General features: G+C 36.8%; 1 pseudogene across 1 annotated transcript in view; it reads right to left on the bottom strand.

Annotated features, from left to right (window-relative positions):
* The window catches only part of LOC307171296, a 30394-nt pseudogene extending 15863 nt beyond the window's left edge, over positions 1-14531 (bottom strand). Inside the window, exons 1-5 of the transcript XR_013824065.1 lie at positions 14136-14531; positions 2799-2894; positions 1776-2006; positions 1657-1679; positions 1466-1584 (exon numbers count right to left, since the gene is read on the bottom strand). The product of XR_013824065.1 is annotated as an uncharacterized misc_RNA (transcript). The remainder of the gene's footprint in view (positions 1-1465; positions 1585-1656; positions 1680-1775; positions 2007-2798; positions 2895-14135) is intronic.
* Positions 14532-20705: the final 6174 nt, after the last annotated feature.

The following is a 20705-nucleotide window of genomic DNA, read 5'->3' on the forward strand; positions in this document are numbered from 1 at the left end:
AAGCACAGTTGTAGTTCTTGTGTTTCTCTTTCCTTCAGTGATTCTGCTTGTTAACAACAGGTGTTCATCACTAATGCTCAATCATCTCTTAATTAATCACTTAATTATCTCATTAACTTTATACACTCTTTAGTGTATAAAGTTTTAACTTTTAACACTCTTTAGATTGGGACAATATGTACTTGAGCAGTGTTGATTTAACACTGGGGATTTTGTTGTGAACCTGTAACGTTGAAGTAATCATGAAGACCTTGATTAGCTTGTTCAAGTGTGTTGGGGTTAGGGTTGGAGCTAAACTCTGCAGGAAAGTGGATCTCACGGTCCAGAGTTGAGGATTAACCCAATTTATTTTTCCCGATCAGCAGTTGGAGTGCCCTCAATAGTCACAAGAGGATGCTCTACCCCAGACTATTGCTACTCAATCAAGGACTACATTTCCAAGTACTCACTGTTCGGTCTCATCATCCATGATTTTCCTCAGCTGTGTCCCATTAGCCTTGTTATCTCACCCTATATAAGCCTGGTTATCTCAGTCATTCTTTGTGAAGTCTTGTCTAATGTCATACTGCAATTCTCCTTGTTTCCTGTAACCTGTTTTTTTTATCTTCTGCCTGTTATTCTTGGATTTCTTTGTGTTTGCCTTTGACCCTGTTATTGTTTGGACTGTTTACCCTGTGTTTTGACCTATCTCCTCTTTTTGGACTATGTTTTTGGATTGGCCTTCATTTAAACTGCATTTCGATCCTCAACCCTTGTGTCTCGGAGCAGTTCATGACAGTATTATTTCATATATATATTTTTATATATTCAAACCATTTAATATATTGACCATAAAGGGATATAATGACTGCTGATTGAACTATCCTGCTCACGGTATATCTGGACAATATATTTTATAATATAACTATGATTTTATGAACATTCTTTTCAAATAGTCTTGAGAACAATCTTAAAAACATACATGTAGTAACTTTTGGAATACAAAATATTCTTAACTTTTTACAAACTAAGTTACAAAAGTAGAAGAAAATAATTGTACCCATAATATATGTACCCTTGTACCCGTACCCTTTCTGAGGAGATTATAAAATTAATAATTTTCTTCATTAACTTGAGAGACTGTCAATAGTTCCTCTAGTAACACAATGTAAACTCTTTGAGGATCTTGAAATACATATTTAAGTGCTTGAGTTCACAATATTATATTTGTGCTTCAATGTTTCAGACTGAAGAATCACAAATGAAGCCTCAAGTATCTTTTCACTTTTACTATGTTGAGTTTGTTCTGGACTTGAGTAGATAAAGAAAAGATAAACATTCTCAAAAAAAGAGTTAATATTCATTATATGCCAGAACTAGAATGAACTTCACTTACTACAAACTGAAATAATCTAGTACTTTAGTGTCATGAAAACCCGATGCATGATTTGCAGTGTGTAACTGCACAGATCTTCTCCAGACTCACTGTTTTGGACGATGTCCTGCATCTTCTTCCAGACTCTGAACGCGAGGTTGCCCAAGATTCGTGACACATGAATCAAAGCTCCAGAAGCCATCTGTGGATCCGGCTGTGAGATCTGGACTCTAGAAGAACATTCAGGAGTCAGAACTGCAGTGGCTTTGGATCAGAACCAGAGAGACCAGCAGATCACTCACCTTTCCATTGAGACTGGAAACTCCTGCAGAACAAACACACCACTTATCATCAAGAACTCAATAAATCAATCATCAATCAATCAATCATCAATCAATCAATCAATGATGTGAAATCAGACCTTCAGAAAGCAGATGTCACTGGCTTTCATCATCTCCTCCATGTCTTTGATAGTGTGTGAAAGATCTGAGATGTGTGTGTTCATCTCCTCCAGCTTCTCCTTCATCATCTGCTTCTTCTGCTCCTCTTCCTCCCTCAGTGCAGTGATTGTAGCTTCTTCTTCATCTCTGAGGAACTGATGAAGCTTCTCAAACTGCTGTTTAATCTGACGCTCTGTGTGCTCAGCTTGAGACTGAAATCAAATCACATTCACTTCAATCATCTCAAAGACGCAACTGATTCTGGAGCAGCATGAAGAGTGAGTGGGAAAATGTGGGTTAGTTAAATACAACTTTAACTTTCTGAAGTTCTAGTTCTGTAGTAGTAGATGTTCTGTGTTTTTAGGGTGAAAATACACATTATCAATGAATCATCAGGTAGAAGCATTTGGGCTGCGTTCCTGTCAACTTTTAGACATGCACTTGCAAACTTCTCTAAGCACTTCCCCTCGGAGGAAACCCTGCCACCATTTTGAAGTGCGAGGGAAGTTTATATGGACAGACCTTCAATGCTCGCTCCTTCGATTTTGACAGAGGGAGCGAGTCTACTTCATATGTACACTTCAGGCAGCTCCATATACCACAATGCAACATGATTGTGACGTCAACGCATATTGCGTTTAATTTACCCACCAGGGAGGGTAAGTTAGCGAGTGAAGGGCATGACAATTTTTGACTGGAACGCAGCCAATGTCAGCAGCTCTGTTGCGCTGAAAGTTTGTTGCGCTCATGAATATTAATCACATTGTCTGCATTTTCCCAAACTAATTAGCTAAAATTAAAATATGGAAGGTGAGCGCTAGCCAATGGGATAAGTGCTTGAGCATTAGTCCTGCCAACGGCTGAATAACCAGGCGTACTGTGCTTGATCATCTTTATACACAAACGGCTGTTTCAGTCAATAAAGGACCATGTAATTATGTCCGACAAATCAATTCAGTTGTTCTAATCAAACTTGTACTTATGCCAAAAGAATCAATCCTCACCTTGATGTGTTGAACTGTTTTCTCAAACTCTTCTTTAATGTTTTCATTGTGTTGAAGTTTCTCTTGTAAGGACTTCAGTGCTGTATTGAGCTCCTCCTAGAATTTAAAGAGAAAATCTATTAGACACCAGAGATTTCTGTAATATGATCTTAGATGCATCCACATAGCAATGTTTTTCTGGCTCAGCTCCATCCTCACAGCCCCTTTTCCCTCAGCCCACATGCCGCAAAGAATGACGGCCCTGGAGTGGCCCAGATCTGGATTAAAGACAAGGGCCAAACATGAGCCATAACTGGCCAGAGTCTCAGCCAATTACTGACCCATAACTGGGTCTGCACTGGGCCTGAATAGGTTTTAGTGTTGGTACCAATTCTCAGCCTTAAGTAAATCAGAAACCCCAAAACTGAGCCTTATCTACACTGAAATAAAAAAAATAAAATAATAATTTTACTGTCATTGACTGTCAGCTACAGCTGCCAAACACAAAACTTAAAATTAAAGTAAAATATCCTAATTTAAATGAAGTGCAAAAAACACTGTTTTTTTTTACAGGTATTTCCTGAATTATTACTAACAAACATTCACTGTCTCACATTCACTGAGAATTCACTGGGAATCTCTTGCAGTTAATTACATGCATGAATTAATCTAACTATATGTCACTGGATCAGCAACTACACAGTTATTGCCTGTTAAATAAAGCAACATGCAGCGTAACACCAATGTTTTGTTGCCCATCCTGGACTGAAGCTCAGGCTCTACTCTTCAACAAAATGGTGACCCACACAACCCTTTAAATCAGAACATTAAACACAAACAGATCTCTCAAGATCTCTGCATCGTCACTTATTACAATCCAGACTTCATTTCTTTCATACTAAATTTCTTATTGAGAATGAACAGAGGTATAGACGTTGATGTTTTATTGAAAATAATAAACGTTTGATGTCACCATTATGGTGATTAGTGTTTGCTTTAGTTGGCCTCTTCACTTTAAAACATTAGTTTTTCTCTGGCTGATATAACTGTGTGTCTATGATACATGTTTGCTATGTAAAAAAACGATTACAAGAGAAACTCTGCTCAGATATGTAAATTTTTAGTGATGGTATAATCATCATTTAGTGGCTTAATTCACAGATCCTAGAGTGTAATCTCTGATTAAATAATTTGATATTAGTTGTTAGAAAACCAGATAATACTGATGATACAATATCCGAAGGCTACTATAAATCATGTGAATTAAAACATTAATGCACTCAGACATTTGACATCATCACCAATATGTGACCAACATCCTCTGATGAAATTTTCTCCTGCATTTTTGCCATAACAAACATGTATCAGAAACACACAGTTAAAGCAACAAAATAAACACTAATGTTAAAAAGTCAAGGGTCAAGAGCCCAAATAAGAGCCCAAATAAAGCAAATACTGATCATCATAATGGTGACATCAACCTTTTTTTCAGAATAAGATATCAACACCTAAACCTCTCAATAAGAAATTAAAGCTTTAGCGTAAGTTCTGCCGGGAAGACTCAACTGTTGCGTCACTTATTACCTTCTCATCTATCCAATCATGTCTAATACTAGAAGTATAAAGGACCCATACTTACCAGTGGCGTGGCGTGGGGAAAATTTCTGAGGAAGCCAATTAAGACACAACCTCTAAGCTGTGTGTTTTAAGGGGTGGGGGCAGAAAATCATACGTTACCATTTATATGTTGCTATTTGGATGAACTATTAGAGCGCCCAGCATCATCTACGCTTGTTACAATCCAACACTTTGAGCACGGACGCTTGTTACAATCCAACACTTTGAGCACGGACGCTCACGCTCGCGCTCTCTCGCGCTCTCTCGCTCTCTCTCTCTCTCTCTCTCTCTCTCTCTCTCTCTCTCTCTCTCTCTCTCTCTCTCTCTCGCTCGCGCTCTCTCGCGCTCTCTCTCTCTCTCTCTCTCTCTCTCTCTCTCTCTCTCTCTCTCTCTCTCTCTCTCTCTCTCTCTCTCTCACACACACAGTCAGTCCTCTTAAACATCTTTCATGGTGTTTTTTATTAAAACATTCGCAGATAGGAAACGCCAACGGTAAGCAACAAGAAGATAACCTTTTTCATTTAATACACCCTTAAATCGGTGTGACGCTCATGTAAGGATATACAATAGCGGTTATTCACAAACAATCACAACAATAAACAACAAAGTACACTCACATGCTGCTTAATCAAAGCACGCAAGAAACAGTAAGAAGAACTATAATCACATTAAAAAAATAACACATCGCTAAATGGGCAGTTCAGACCAGACGCGCTCTCTCACACACACACACACACACACACACACACACACACACACACACACACACACACAGTCCTCTTAAACATCTTATGGTCTTTTCATTAAAACATTCGCAGATAGATAGGAAACGGACGGTAAGCAACAAGAAGATAACCTTTTTCATTTCTTTTACACCCTTAAATCGGTGTGACGCTCATGCGAGGATTAGTTAGTAAAAGATTTTTTTATCAAATACTCCAAATCTCCACCCTCCATAATTACAATTAATAATTTTAGCTAACTAGCTAAACAAGATGTCAACAACACAAATCCACAAATCTTCCGCTATTTCATACATTCATTCATTGACGATGATAACGTGATGTGATTGGCCTGATGCCAACAAGTTCATGGCTTCCCTTGACACTGTCCTGACCAATCACAGGGGAGCAGTGTCGTGACAATAGCGTCACCTGATTGGTTAATCATTCTTTTTTTTTTCTATCAAGGGATGCCAACTCAGCCTGGCCTCCTCACAGACACAGGATGCAGTACCATGTTTTCAACGCTCATTCACCATGTCACTTTTATAGGGGAGCTGTTTTACACATCATAAAACGCTCAGTAATGAATGAAGAGAGACGATGAGGAGATGACAGAAGGATTACGTAAACTGAAAACAAAAGTGTTTATTAAATGACGATTATATTCTGAAAAAGTGAGGAAGCCTGGCTTCCTTTGGCCTCCGCAAGAAAACGCCACTGATACTTACACTTGTCTGAGTTCGCAGATGCTGAACGCTTCCACTCACCACCATCCACCCCACCACCATCAAGATGGTTTCTACCCTCCATCAACAAGATGGCTTCTTCCCTCCATCTAAGGATGGCTGACGCGAAACAGTCGTTCCGAAGCTTTGCGAGATCCCGAAGCGCAGATGTTTCGAAACACTGATCCGAAGCATGATTCGAAACACCCATGTCACGTGACCATGACCAAACGAAGCCTCGAAGTGTTTCACTAAGTGTTTCATCAGGTGTGGTCTGCCGAATCAGCGTTTGATTGACACGGTCGGGAACAGACCACACAATCGCACATCTGTATAAAAGTGAAATCAACGCATTTTGACCTCGTGGGTTTTTGTTTGGGAGTTTGATTTTGAGATAGCGGATTTTATTATATAGTGACATAGTGAGATTTGATTAGTTAGGCTATTTAGGCTTACATTTAAATTTACACAACACATTGACTGATAGGCTAGAGACTGACAGAGTATATAGTGACACATTAATACATAAATATAAATATAGACAGCTAGATTAATAGATAGATACAGATAGATTATAGATAGGCTACATATATAAATATCTAGATAGATTATAGGTAGATACATATAGATACATAGATTATATCTAGGTACATATCTAGATACATAGATAGATTATAGATACATATCTAGATACATAGATAGATTCATATAGATAGATACAGATAGATAGATTTGGATAGATAGATAAAATGGAGGCTCCGCAGTATAGAGATGCCGTACATCTGTGGTGTGGGAGCATTTCCGTTTAGAAACCCCAAATAAAGTGAGATGTGTGTATTGTGATCGGCAGCTAGCCTACTGCAACAATACATCATCCATGATGCGCCATTTGAGGAGCACTCATCCTGCCATTTTGCAGGATGCAGAGGATGGTATCATTACCCAAGGCCTGCAACTGACACTGCTGGGCCATCTAAGCAATGCACTGTTTGAAATATAATTATAATTGAAATATAATTACAAACTTTTGGGACACTGTTTAAAAAGTCCATAGCCCTATGCCCTACAATCTAATGTCCCAATCACAACTGCCAATCATGTTAAAAATAGCTTCAATGTGAATATAATATAATATAATATAATATAATATAATATAATATAATATAATATAATATTGTGTGAATATACATTTTATAGGTCTACATATGAGACACACAATGCTACAGCTGATGCCACAGTGGAAGTGAAAAAATACATCAGCAATGCATATTTGCCCAGAACTCATGATCCACTAACTTACTGGAAAGAGAGAGCAGTAATCTTTCCTCATTTGTATGTCCTAGCTAAAAAATATCTTTGCATGCCAGCAACAAGTGTCCCTTGTGAGAGAATTTTTTCAAAGGCTGGAGAAATTATCTGTAAAAAAAGAAGTAGGCTAAGTCCTTCCACAGCAGAGAAATTAATATTTTTGAAAAAAAATCTCTAAAAAAAGTGAGACATTGTGGCTTGATTTCTTTTATTAATATTCATTTTGCAGGACCAAAATAACATTATGCACAGTGAGGAGCCTATAGGTTACAAGCTTCACATATTAGAAAAATACAATAATAAAAAAACAACACATTTTTTTAATGGCTTGTCAAGGTTGTTTTAGATCAACACCTGCAAGTGACCACTAGGTGTCACCGTTGAGACGGGTGTCGGATTGATTCGAAGCCTCGAAACAATATGGCACATTTGGTTCAACTGTTTCATTGCTTCACGAGGCCTCGATCTGGCCATCACTACCTCCATCTTCTCTACACAGGATGGTCCCTTCCCCTCCAACCTCCACACCACCACCAGGACGGTCCCTTCCAATACCTCACGTTGGGTCGGCTGTGCCCCTGCCTTCATCTTCAGGCAGGAAATGCTGAATCTGTACCCTCGGATTGCGAGTTACGCCAAATACTTTATCGCATATTTTGCTTGCGGGATCACTAATAAATGCATGATTGTTACAATATCTATTCTCTGAGTCTTTCTGGTAGAACTTCAGTATGAAAGAAATAAAGTCTAATTGGATTGTAAAAAAGTGAAGATGCTGAGATCTTGAGAGATCTTTTAATGTTTGTTCTGGTGCTGCCAGTAATTTTAATTTATTCTGGAAATACCTGTAAAATAGCAGTTTTTTCTGTAAAACATTTAAGGAAAATGAATGTTAAATTTTTTGCACTTTATTTAAAATAGGATATTTTACTTTAATTTTATGGTTTTTGTTTGGCAGCCACTGATGCCAGTTATTTGTCCGTGTTTTTTTTTTTCTCGATCAGAAGTGAGGAAGGAAATAAATATCCAGCACATGAAACGATTTGATTTCGCCCTGCAGCTCAGGCTGGAAACCTGTACATTCTTCTATCCTGCTTCCGTTACAAATCTGCGGGAACCAGTCACAAACTGGCTTATCCACCTGGTGCGCTATTGGCGGGTTTAATCCAATTCCTTTTAACCTCTTGATGATGCTCAATGGCTTCTTTAGTTTAGCAAACAAATCGCTTGTATGGGTGTAAATACCACTCACTTTCATGTTTTTTTGTTGTTGTTGTTTTTTACACAACCTGAAAAAATGAAATTGAAAATGGGTTCATTACTCGAAGCTTCAGTAACAGGGACCTCGCCTGGTGAAGTGCCAAGGCTGCATCTAAATTATCCCGGCTAGATAGTGGACAGGAGGCTTTAAGACGAGTGAAATAAATCTAGTGCACGGCTCCTAGATAGATGAATATATCTTCAGAGATAGACAGTTGTCTCATTTACACGCAGGCGCAGAACGTGCATTCTAGCTGACAGTCGGCAGTAGTTCAAGTGCAGCTTTTTCCCCGACGCGAGGCGACAACACAGTCAGCTTTCATCAGCGCTAGTTCTTTGGCATCGGTTTGGTGTGTTCCAGGCTTAAAAGATTGAGCTTTGTCTAGTGATAGCCAGACTAGTGTATTTCATGACAAAATATTAATAAAATTATGCCCCATGATAAACAAAATTAATGAAATATTGAATTATTGGTTAAATGATCACAGAAACTTTAAATTAAATATTTTAACTGTAGGGGAGAGCTGGGACAGTTGAAACACTTTTCAGATAAATGTCGTTTTCTAAGATAAGGTTACAGATAGATTTTTTATTTTTTTGTGATCAACAAATCACATATGTGTTCTCTAAGTATCATGTGTTATTTGGTACAAATTATAGAATGATTTAAGTAAAATTTGACTTTGAACAGTAGTTGTGCTTTGCAACACGGGGTGGGACGGATGAAACATAACAGTTTAAACGGCAACTATTCATCTAATGCTTGTTTTTGTGAACAATACCTGACAAGTAACTTATGTACATATTGTTCCAAACATATTTTGTAATTTATTTTAATTTAAAGGTTCATATTAACCATTTTTGTTCTGTTGCCCAATAAACAATAGGCGATTAGCCTATGCACATTTTGTAATCTTTCTAATAGACTATTTTGACGAAGACAGACAAATCCGTTTACAATTCATTTTCTTATATTTCTTCCTTGAGTCAAATTGAGTGTTTGATAGTTGAATAGCCTGTTATTATGAAGAAAACAAGGTCAACCAGAAGACGATAAATGACATTTATTGAAGATTGAAGATTGGACAATTGATGATTATTAAAGAGATAACATGTGTTACGTAATTGAAAATGAATTTGCATTAAAAGAAACACAAGTCTAGGAACAGTATATGAATCTATGAACAGTATAGGCTATGACCAGGTTTAACTGGCAGGAGGCACGGTTGGGACGGTTTAAACACTTGTTTCAACCGTCCCGACAGCGCCTCCTGTCATTTAAACCTCTTTTGCCCTAAAAAACTCTGATAATGCACACTTAAAGGTAGGGTAGGTCAGAATTGTCTAAAAAAAACTTTTATTCAAATTTGTTTAAACTGTCTTTATATACCAATACATAATTAAAATGCAAGTACTCTGAAATAGAGAGTATAAAAAATTGAGTGACTCTAGTGTATTTAATCTTCAATAAACACAGCTCATTAATTTCATTCACTCCCACCTAAAAACGGGTGCGCGACTGCGCGCACGTGGGCAGAGCCAGTAATAGCGGCGGTAGTCATGGCGACGGAGAGTGACAGTCACGCAAGCCAATCACTTGTTTCGTCCCGGTAGGAATTAATGAGCTGTGTTTTTTGAAGATTAAATACACTATAGTCACTCAATTTTTATACTCTCTTTTTCAAAGTACTTACATTTTAATTATGTATTGGTATATAAAGACAGTTTAAGCCAATTTAAAAAAAAGTTCTTTAGACAATTCTTACCTACCCAACCTTTAAGGGTGTGTTGCAGTACACAGCAAAATCCCCAGTGTTAAATTAACACTCCTCAGTGTACATATGTGTCCACACTACAGAGTGTTAAAAATTAACACTGAAGCAGTGTTGAAGTTAATGAGATAATTAAGTTAACACTGAAGCAGTGTTGAAGTTAATGCGATAATTAAGTGATTAATTAAGTGATGATTGGCCATTAGTGGTGACACCTGATGATAACAAGCGGACTCACTGAAGGAAAGAGAAACAATAACAGAAAAAAGAGAAACACAAGAACTACTGACTTTGAACCATTATTGCACTTATTATTTTACCAGTTTGACTTTATTTCTGTCATACATCTACACACGGTCTTATTTAGATTTAACAGAAGTTTAGATGGTAATGTTTTATGGAATGTTTCGTTTCATGTCACCATTATGGTGGTCAGTGTTTGCTTTAGTTGGGCTCTTGACACTTTACTTTTTAACATTAGTATTTCTCTGGCTGCTCCAACTCTGTGTTTATAGAGCATATGTGTTGTGGCAAGAGAAACTATGATTTGGGTTGAAAACATCGCAAGCCTAATTTGATCCTATAGACCATTTGTTGCAGTTGGTCTGCAATCAAGTTAGGCTTAAGATGCTTTTGGAAATTCAGCCCTGGTTATGTTTCAATGATGAAATTACTAGTGACCTGATTCAATGAAGTTACCCAGCATTATAAACTGGTTATCTAATTGTTTTATTAATTTTTCACTACAGTAATTACTTCCAGCAATGTTTTAAAGATCTGAAGGATTTAAAATCACACACAGACATCAAGAATCTACATATGAATCTCAACAATGGTGACAATCAAACAAATGCTTAATGTTGCAGTGCATGATGGGAGCCACCAATCAGAACGCATCAATGGCTGACATCATGCATTGCAGCATGAATAAATTATGCAGCTGAATTGTCCTGTAATTTTCATTGTTTTCTTCTGTTGGCTTTTATTTTGCTATTGTTTTGTTCTGACTTTAGTAGCTTGTTTTGTGATGTTCAGAGTTGATCTGTTCGTCACTAGTTTGTTTAATGTCACCATTGTTGAGACTCATATGCTGATTCTTGATGTCTGTGCGTTTAAACACAATAACTTCTTTGCTCAAAGTATTTTCAAAATGTTTGATATTGCTGTTGGATCTCAAACTGTAGAATCTCAGAGCTACAATCACCAATACTAAAACAAGACATCAAGCATATAGTCAAAAATTTAGACTCTCACATCAGTGAATCAGGACACTACATGATGATAATGTTTTTATCATCAAAACATATTGTGAGCAGGTCATGTTTCCTCTTGCAGTAACAAATGTGCTTTATAAACACAGAGTTGTAGCAACCAGAAAAAAACTAATATTAAAAAATGAAAAGTGTCAAGAGCCCAACTAAAGCAAACACTGACCACCAAAATGGTAACTTGAAAAGAAAAATCCCATAAAATATTACCGTCTAAACTTCTGTTGAATCTCAAGAACTTTTGTCGATGTATGACAGAAATAAAGTCAAACTGGTAATAATAAGTGCAACAATGTGTAATGACTCGAAGTCAGTAGTTCTTGTGTTTCTCTTTTTTCTGTTATTGTTTTTTCTCTTTCCGTCAATGATTCTGCTTATTAACATTAGGTGTCACCACTAATGGCCAATCATCACTTAATTAATCACTTAATTATCTCATTAACTTCAACACTGCTTCAGTGTTAATTTTTAACACCCTGTAGTGTGGACACATATAAACACTGAGGAGTGTTAATTTAACACTGGGGATTTTGCTGTGTACTAATACACCTGCCGTATTATCATTACAATGGCACATGAAACAATAAATACAACTCGTCAGTCAAAAAAAAGTACCGCACTCAAAAACAGCTTTGCAGCTTTAACTCCAAAACGGCACGACGTAAAGAAGAAATGTTTTCGCGGGTATGGTAGGCATTGCGTGCTGTACGTGCTAACGAAATTTGACGTACATGACGTGAGTTGTTTTCAAGGAAATCGCAGTGTTTCATCCGTCCTGTGTTTCAATCGTCCTGGCTCTCCCTTATAGTATTGTTTAAAATTAAACTTTGAAATGCCAAGTCATAACAGATGAAATGTTTTCATTTCAAATGAAGTAAATTGTAAGTCAGTCAAGTCAACTGCATTAAAGTGCACTTAATCGGCTCAATTAAAAGGTCTCAATCCTGATTTGGAGCACTGGATTGATCTGAGACACACACTCCTCACACCAACAATCAGCCTCATGTTCCCAGTGGGCATTTGATGTCAATTTAACATCAATATGACATCAAATTGATGTCAAAATTACGTCAAGAAATAGGTCAAAAATGAAAGTCAAATTGACGTCAAGTGTTGATGTCAATTTGATGTCAAGATTTTGACCTCTGCTGATGTCATTTTGCCAAACAAAAAGGTGAAATGCATGGCCGTACACTTATCACCAGCTTCACTTCAAACTAACCAGATTTACTTTATTTAATTTCCAGTTTAATGAAATCATATTTTGTATTTTAAAGTCACCATGATGGTGGTTAGCGTTTGCTTTAGTTGGGCTCTTGACCCTTTACTCTTTAATATAAAAATGTCTCTGGCTGCTTTAACTGTGTGTTTATAAAGCACAATTGTTGTAACTAAAAAAGCCATCAGAAACTGAGATCAGGAGATGTTGGCTGTTTATTGATGATATCATCATGTAACTGCCTGAATCCCTGAGCTTATTCAGTGTCTAATGCTTTGATTATATAGGACTTGTGGTATAAAAGTGATTTTATTCATGATAAAAGTAATTTGATTCTACAGCATGTCTAGCAATGTTATCAAATAATATACTTGGTTTTTAATAACTATTTAGTGCACAAAAACGTTTAATCTATGGCATTACTGAGACGCACACAGACATCAAGAAACAGCATATGAATCTCAACAATGGTGACAATCAATCAAAATATCCAGATAATCAGATCAACTCAAGCTGCATAATTTATTAAAGCCGCAATGCATGCTGGGAGATGTGGGTGAGTTTTGATTGGTGGTTCCCAGCATGCACTGCAGCATGAAGCATTTCACTGATTGTCACCATTGTTGAGAGTCATACACTGATTCTTGATAGCTAAGTAATAATGTTGAGTTTAATGCATTAAATGTTTTTAAAATCCTTTATTAATTAAAAAAATTATTCTCATGCTGTAAAATTAAATGGCTTCTATTATAATACAACATTAAAATCACAAGTCTTATATAACCAAACATCAGACACTGAATAAGATCAGAGATTCAGGCAATTACATGATGATAATATCCTCATTTTCAATAAACCGCCAACATCTCCTGATCTCATTTTCTCATGGCTTTTTTAGCTACAACAGTTGTGCTTTATAAACACACAATTATAGCAGCCAGAGAAAATTTTATATTACAGAGTCAAGGGCCAAGAGCACAACTAAAGCAAACGCTAACCACCATCATGGTGTCATCAAAATATGTTTAATATATTTTAAACTATTTAAATATTATATTTATTTAAACCGGAAATTAAATAAAGTAAATCTGGTTAGTTTTAAGTGAAGCTGGTGATAAGTGTACGGCCATGCATTTCACCTTTTTGTTTGGCAAAATGACATCAGCAGAGGTCAAATCTTGACATCAAATTGACATCAACACTTTGACGTCAATTTGACTTTCATTTTTGACCTATTTCTTGACGTAATTTTGACATCAAGATGCCCGCTGGGTTGTTTGCCGTGATCATGCTCTGCCATCATTGCCACACATGAACCAGCTCTGGCTGACAGGAGACATGCCGTTGTCGACAGGAGGCCAGCAGTGTCGGCTTGAGGACACATTCAAGCCAAGATCGCTTGCTATGTGGGATAATAACATAAGCTAAAACAAGTGTTTATCCTCATCTGTAAATCTGTCTTACCTTAAAAGCTGGAGCAGCTTCACCGATGGGTCTGAATGTGTGATTGACGTGTTTCTGTGAATCTCTGCACACTAAACACACAGGCTGTTTGTCCTCCAGACAGAAGAGTTTGAGTTTCTCACTGTGTAAACTGCAGATCTTCTCAGACCCTGATGAACGCCTCTCATTTCTCTCCTTCAGGAACGACTCACACAAGTTCTTTAATGCAAGATTTAATGGAAGACGATCTTTTGAGGATCTTCTCCTGCAGACAGGACACTCCTGAGTTTCCTTGATTCTCCAGAACTGTTGAAGACACTCTTTACAGACACTGTGACTACATGATAAAATAACAGGAGCGTTGAAGATTTCACAACACACAGGACAAGAAAAATCATCTTCAGATAGTGAAGCCATTTTCACTGTTTGAGCTCCAGCAATATAAATGTACTTTCACTTTGTGAACGATGGTTTCAAAAATGAATAGCCACAAGAATCACAAAGATCTGCTGTCTGTTCAGAAACAAACTTTGCAAAGATCCTGATTGAAAGAGTTTCTCTTGCTTCATTGATTGCTGATTCTTTTTTGACTTTGTTGTAAGAGAAGAGAGTCAGTATGACAGGTGAAATAAATCAGTCTTTTCCTGGTTAGTGTTGAAAGAGGGTGGAGTTTGATCACCTTTAAACAGGTCACAAACGAACATCAAGGTTTCTTCAGGTTAAATTTTAACAAAATACATTCAAAATTTACTCACACTGACACAATCAAGTAATAAACACACGTCTGCTTATCATGCTGATTGTCAGTGTTTGGAGACGCGAGCAGAGCTGAGTAGAGTAAACAAAAACTGTACTCAAGTAAAAGTAAAAGAACTCATAATTACTCAAGCAGAAGTAAAAGTTATAATGTCAATAACTACTTGAGCAAGAGTGAAAAAGTATCCATTGAAAAAAAGCAAGATAATAATTATGGTGAATCAATGAAGCATGTAGGCTATGTGAAAAGTGAGAGTTTGTACTAACAAAACAAAAAAAGACCACTAGCAGAATACACAACATGTGGATGCAAACATGAACGAACCGAACATGTCCTGCATACAGAGAAATATGTGAAGATTCTGTCACAAAAAGAAAATGTATGGCAATAAACAGGAAGGAACACAGAGGAACCATATGCTATTTAACCCGTCTGTTATTGCTGTGGAAAGAATCACGCTTTTGGGGTTGTTTGGTCTGTTGATGATTTTACACTTTTAAATTTCCTTTTAATGTTCGATGGTTGAAGGGTAGATTAATGTCATCTCATTGTGACACTTTTTTAACGTATCGCATTCATAGAGCGAGCCTTTTCACTGATTGTTTACAGCTTAACAGAAGTTATACCCATAATTTGCGCAAAGCGTCATGGGGCGTAGGAATAAGGTGGATAGCATCTCCATCTAATGGCCTGGCAGCAGAACACAGTGTTTTTAGTCGTTTTAGTGGATCCCTGTGAATAATGGGGATCATTTTGACAATGGTGTCGTCTGTACGCGGAAAACTCAATGGAAAAACTTCTCCGTTTTAAGCATATCGTTGTCAACCTGTAAACGTATCCTTAGAATGCGTCCTCCGAAGGCAACGTTTATCAGTTTTCAGACACAGCCGCTGTATTTCTCCCTCACTCTTGTATTGCAGTGAATTAGCCAGAGATGAAACCAATATAAGGAAGAACACTGCTTTAGGGAGGTTCACTTCTCTCCTCCACCAGACTTGCAGACCAGTTATTGAGTGTGGAAACTTGTGTGTTAATTAGTATGCACACTTCGTGGTTTTGCGCTCATGTGACTTAACAGTGTTGTGGTATTTTTTATTCTATCAGGTATAGTCTGACTACTAATTTGGTAGTCACTTACACTAACCCTAACCCTAACCCTAACCTAACCCTAACCCTAACCGGGGGGGGGGGGGGGGGGGGGGGGAACAAATGAGAGAACATAGGGCTGACCCTCTATCGGGAATAGTAACTTTTCTTTTGACCATTGTATCGGTATAGTATCTCTCATGAGTTATTTGTTTTTGTTTTATTGGAAGCTGTGGAGAGAGGGTGGCGTTTTCTTTTGAAATACTAAATGCTTATCCCTGTTTTTTTTTTTTTTTTAGTTAGGGAGTAGAGGGAAGCCTTTTTTGTTTATTTCTATGTTTTCTTCTTTTTACAGGTCATTTAGTTCCCTTCTTAGTTGTTGGTTGTTTTGACCAGGCTCCCCCCTGAAGACATTAATCGCTTCCATTTTCTTTTTCTAATAAAAAATAATAATTTTTGTTTGCAACAAGGGGGGAATCATAACAAATGTAAAGTTAAAGTTTCCTCTTTTCAGAGGCAAAGCAGTCAGTTGGAATATTATGACAGACAGCAGACGTGATGCATGCTTATAGTTTATTATGTAGCTGTATATCCCATTTTCATTGAGGATAAAGAAGACACACCGAGGACGAGAACAGTCTCACGCCCCGGCAGCAGCCAGACTTGAGTCACGGTCCAACAGGTCCATGAGAGAGCGTTTGCCTGCCTTGATCTCCTTTTCTTTCTTCTTCTTCTTTTCTTTCTCATCTTTTTTCTTTTGGATTCGTTTCATTAGTTTCTCAGCCTTGGTGTTTTTCTGTTAATAGGAGAAAACATCAACACAAATCATTTAATTTTTCATTGGACTGTTAGTGTTGGTTTTTATTTAAATATCTTAATTGGTCTCTCATTGTATATCACCAGTAACATCTCCCTGTTCAATAATGCAAATTAAAATATAATCACATTCACACCTTCTGTTGACCAGCCAAAACAAGCACTGCACTTCTACTTGACCGAATATTAATTACCTGTTCACTGTGTTGAAATCCGTAGCGAATTGAAGTGGCTATATGCTCACAGTTATGTGATAATGGGTTCCACCTCCCACAGTTATGATGTAACTCATTAATTTTTTTTATCATTTCTTCTTTACTTTTCACCTCATTCCCATTCCCATTTTTGTCTTTGTCAAGGTAGTTGTTCTTACTATACTTATTGCTTCCCATTTTACCAAATACACAATCAGACAACTTGATATTTAGGACACCTATTGAGGTAGAACAGATGGTTAAGAAATATTTCAATTTGTGAGTACATTAATGTTCAACTAAATAATAATGATTTTGCCACTATAGTTTTACATTGATTGTCTAGCTCTAAATTAAATCATACTGACTGTATGATTAAATCATCAAATCAGCCGACTGAGTTCATACGTGGAATAAACATATGGCAGGACTTCTACTTTCTGACCCCTGGTCTACACCTCTGCCCTGGACTACAGTTTGGAAACCCATGCTTACCAGTTATATGGAAAATGTCTTGGTCATCTTTTTTCCCTTTCAGGCCTTCAACAGGACCTTTCCCCACATATAAAGCCCAGTGGGTGTATAAAGGCTTTCCGTTTATGTGTGATCTACCAACTGAAATGATATCCCCAAATTCAAGCTGAGAAACAGCAAAAAACAACAACATTATTTCAGGCAAAATTATGAATACAAATTTATATCTCAAAAATTTTGACAGCTAATTCTTGCACACATTTATGTTAGAATTCAAAGATATGTGTGTATATATGTGTGATCTGCTATCATCTCACTTGTTGAGCCGGATAAAGAGCAAACGTAGCCCAAAACACGAACAATATCCTTATCATCGTACCAGTGCTTGTCCCTCGCATCATTCACCTTCCCTGAGGCATGTTAATATGACATGTTAAAAATTAGAGCAAGAAAAATGATTAAGTGCCATGTTATATCATTACGGATGATGCTCAGCTAGGAAAGATTTGTGTTTAAAGCACAGATCATTTGATGAGGCATCTACACCTGAAATCATAAGCTCAGTGACCCCCAGTTTAGGAAACCCTGCTCAGATAATGGGCTGGTTCCTCATGACAATAAATGCTTCAAATAAAAGTTTCCAAAACCATACCTGTAAGATGCCAGTAGGTGTGCCAGAAACAGAGAGGCTGGCAGAGGACAAAAGATGTGAATTGCCGTCGGTCCGACTACTTTTAAGGACATTATCGTGCAACGTCATCTCTTCAGTTGACTGATAAGAAAATTAGAAACCCACTCTTGTCTAAAAGTATATTCTCACAGTGCACGCTTCTGTTTGCTTTGTTGTAAAATGTGGTTAATTCTACATGCATATATTTGGTCCAGCCAACCACAAGATAATTGGCACTAAATTCAAAACTCTTCTGAGTGATAGTAATACGGGGCCCCTTAACCAAATTGTGTATTTTACATTTGTATTTAAAGACAACAGTTAAAACATATATTGTAATGTGTGTTCATTTGCACACATTGCAGCTCAATACAGTCCTCTTCTGTATGAATATCTGAATTTTAGAGAAATTTAGCCATGCTAAATTGTATTTTAAACAAAATAGGGAAACTGTTGTTATTTTTTTTATGGACATCTCAGTTCTAACATTGCTTTTATTTTTAAGGAAAATGTCTGTTTTTTTTTAGTATAGCACAATTATAAATTGGTGTGAATGCATGCATTTTATGGATTTTCACACTTCTGATAAAAATCTGAAAAAAATATTTATTCTTTTTTAAATTTATTGTGTTAAAATATTAAAACATCAACTGAAAATTATATTATGTCTGATGTTACACATGCTTATTATTAAAAATGGAGGGAAGAGAATTAAGGAATTTAGGAGCTGGATTGTTCATAATAGTGTGAACTCAGAAAAAAGTAGAAAATACATTTATGACTCCTTTACTGAACACCACTATCACATAATTGAAGATTTTACACTGTTATTGGATGTATCAAATTAAAATAGCATGATTTCAATGCTACTGACGGAGTTGACACAAATTAAATTATGATATGAATAAATGTAAATATTTTGAAAAACAAAAAACATTTTCATAAAAACATGTTCCCTTCATTAGCTGATACCTTTGTCTACACATATATAAATTTGTAATAATGTAGACTAGCAAATAATAAAAAAATAACATCTAAAAAATGTTTTGTCCCTCTTCCTGCGAGTCTGCATTTTGACACCACACTGAATGTTGGGAACCCTTACACAACAAAAATCTATGGGAATATACTGCAAAATAGTATGCGATATATTACTTTATACATTTCCATATATGGGAAACTAGTGCTTATATTTTTCAATATACTGCAATATATGCATTGACCATGTATATTAGTGAATATAAAATATATAAGACAGAAATAGCATTACATGTAACTCACAAAGTTTTATCCTTTATTGTGTACATATATTACACATACATGTTCCCATATAAATTTGAATGTATGTTCACACACACACACACACACACACACACACACACACACACATATTCTTAACCAGTGTTCGCTTAGGATCTTGGACTCTGTATTCATATTCAAATTTCTGTTCTGTACTATGAAACTGTTTAGTCAAAGTATTTTTTAGCATGAATATGAAGATTTTTATATTGACACCTTTGTAAGCTGGACGATGACATCCCTGTTGAGATGCTGTATCGATAAATGAACTAAGGGTATGTTTACACCACAGCGATGTACAAAAAACTGAAACGTTTTTTTTTTTTTCTCTGTACAGATGACAACGTTATGAAAATGATTCCCGTTCACGGATCCGCGGAAACGGCTAAAAACGACAAAAGACATGTTTTCAGACCGGTGGAGACGACAGCACGGAATAAAGCCACACATACCAGCCTCTATGTTTCTGCTACTGAAGACACAGTAGTTCGGCGCAGCGGCTACACATGGTCATGCTGTAAATAAGACAACATCTGTATTGCAAACCCCTTCATGTTGCGGTTGTTGTTGTTTTTGACATATGCCTACCGTCGCAACGTCATTGCCATAGAAACCAATGCAGAAATTCTGTAAAATGAAAGAGCGCCATGGACACACAAATCGGATCTGAACTGTTGCGATACACAGTGTGGACTTCAATCATTTTAGATCAGATTCCAATTGGATACACAAATAATTGGATTTTAACATATAGCCTTAAAAAAGAAAGACTATGCTTACATACACATTCAAACATGCATATAGACTAAACACATAATACACATGTGCACGCCATCACAGATTCGCGTTTTTGAAGTTTACACGGAGATGATAACAGCATCGTTTTCAAAAACTTGCACTTTGAAACCTGTTTTCAAAGTTTGCATCCTCAGGCCACAAAAATGCCTGAGGATGTCCTGTAAATGAACAGCCAGAACATGCGTATAAAAAGTAGGTCTTCATCACGAATGCTCAATCATCTCTTGACTTGTTCATTTAATTTAACACTACAACTCCATTGTACAGTTGGAGCTGAACTCTGCAGTTGCAGTCCCCTGATACAGACATATCAAACACACATTTGATGAGAGAGGTATATCACTATCAATAAATGCAAGTGATCCAATAAAAAACCAATAAACACAGGCAACCGTCGTTTTCTCATTTTCTTATCAGTCAACCGAAGAAGTGACGTTGCATGACTATGTCCTTAAAAGTAGTCTCCAAAAAAGTCATCTCCACTTACAGTACACACT

The sequence above is a fragment of the Squalius cephalus genome (assembly GCF_949319135.1).
Source record: "Squalius cephalus genome assembly, chromosome: 1".
In the NCBI taxonomy this organism is placed as follows: Eukaryota; Metazoa; Chordata; class Actinopteri; order Cypriniformes; family Leuciscidae; genus Squalius; species Squalius cephalus.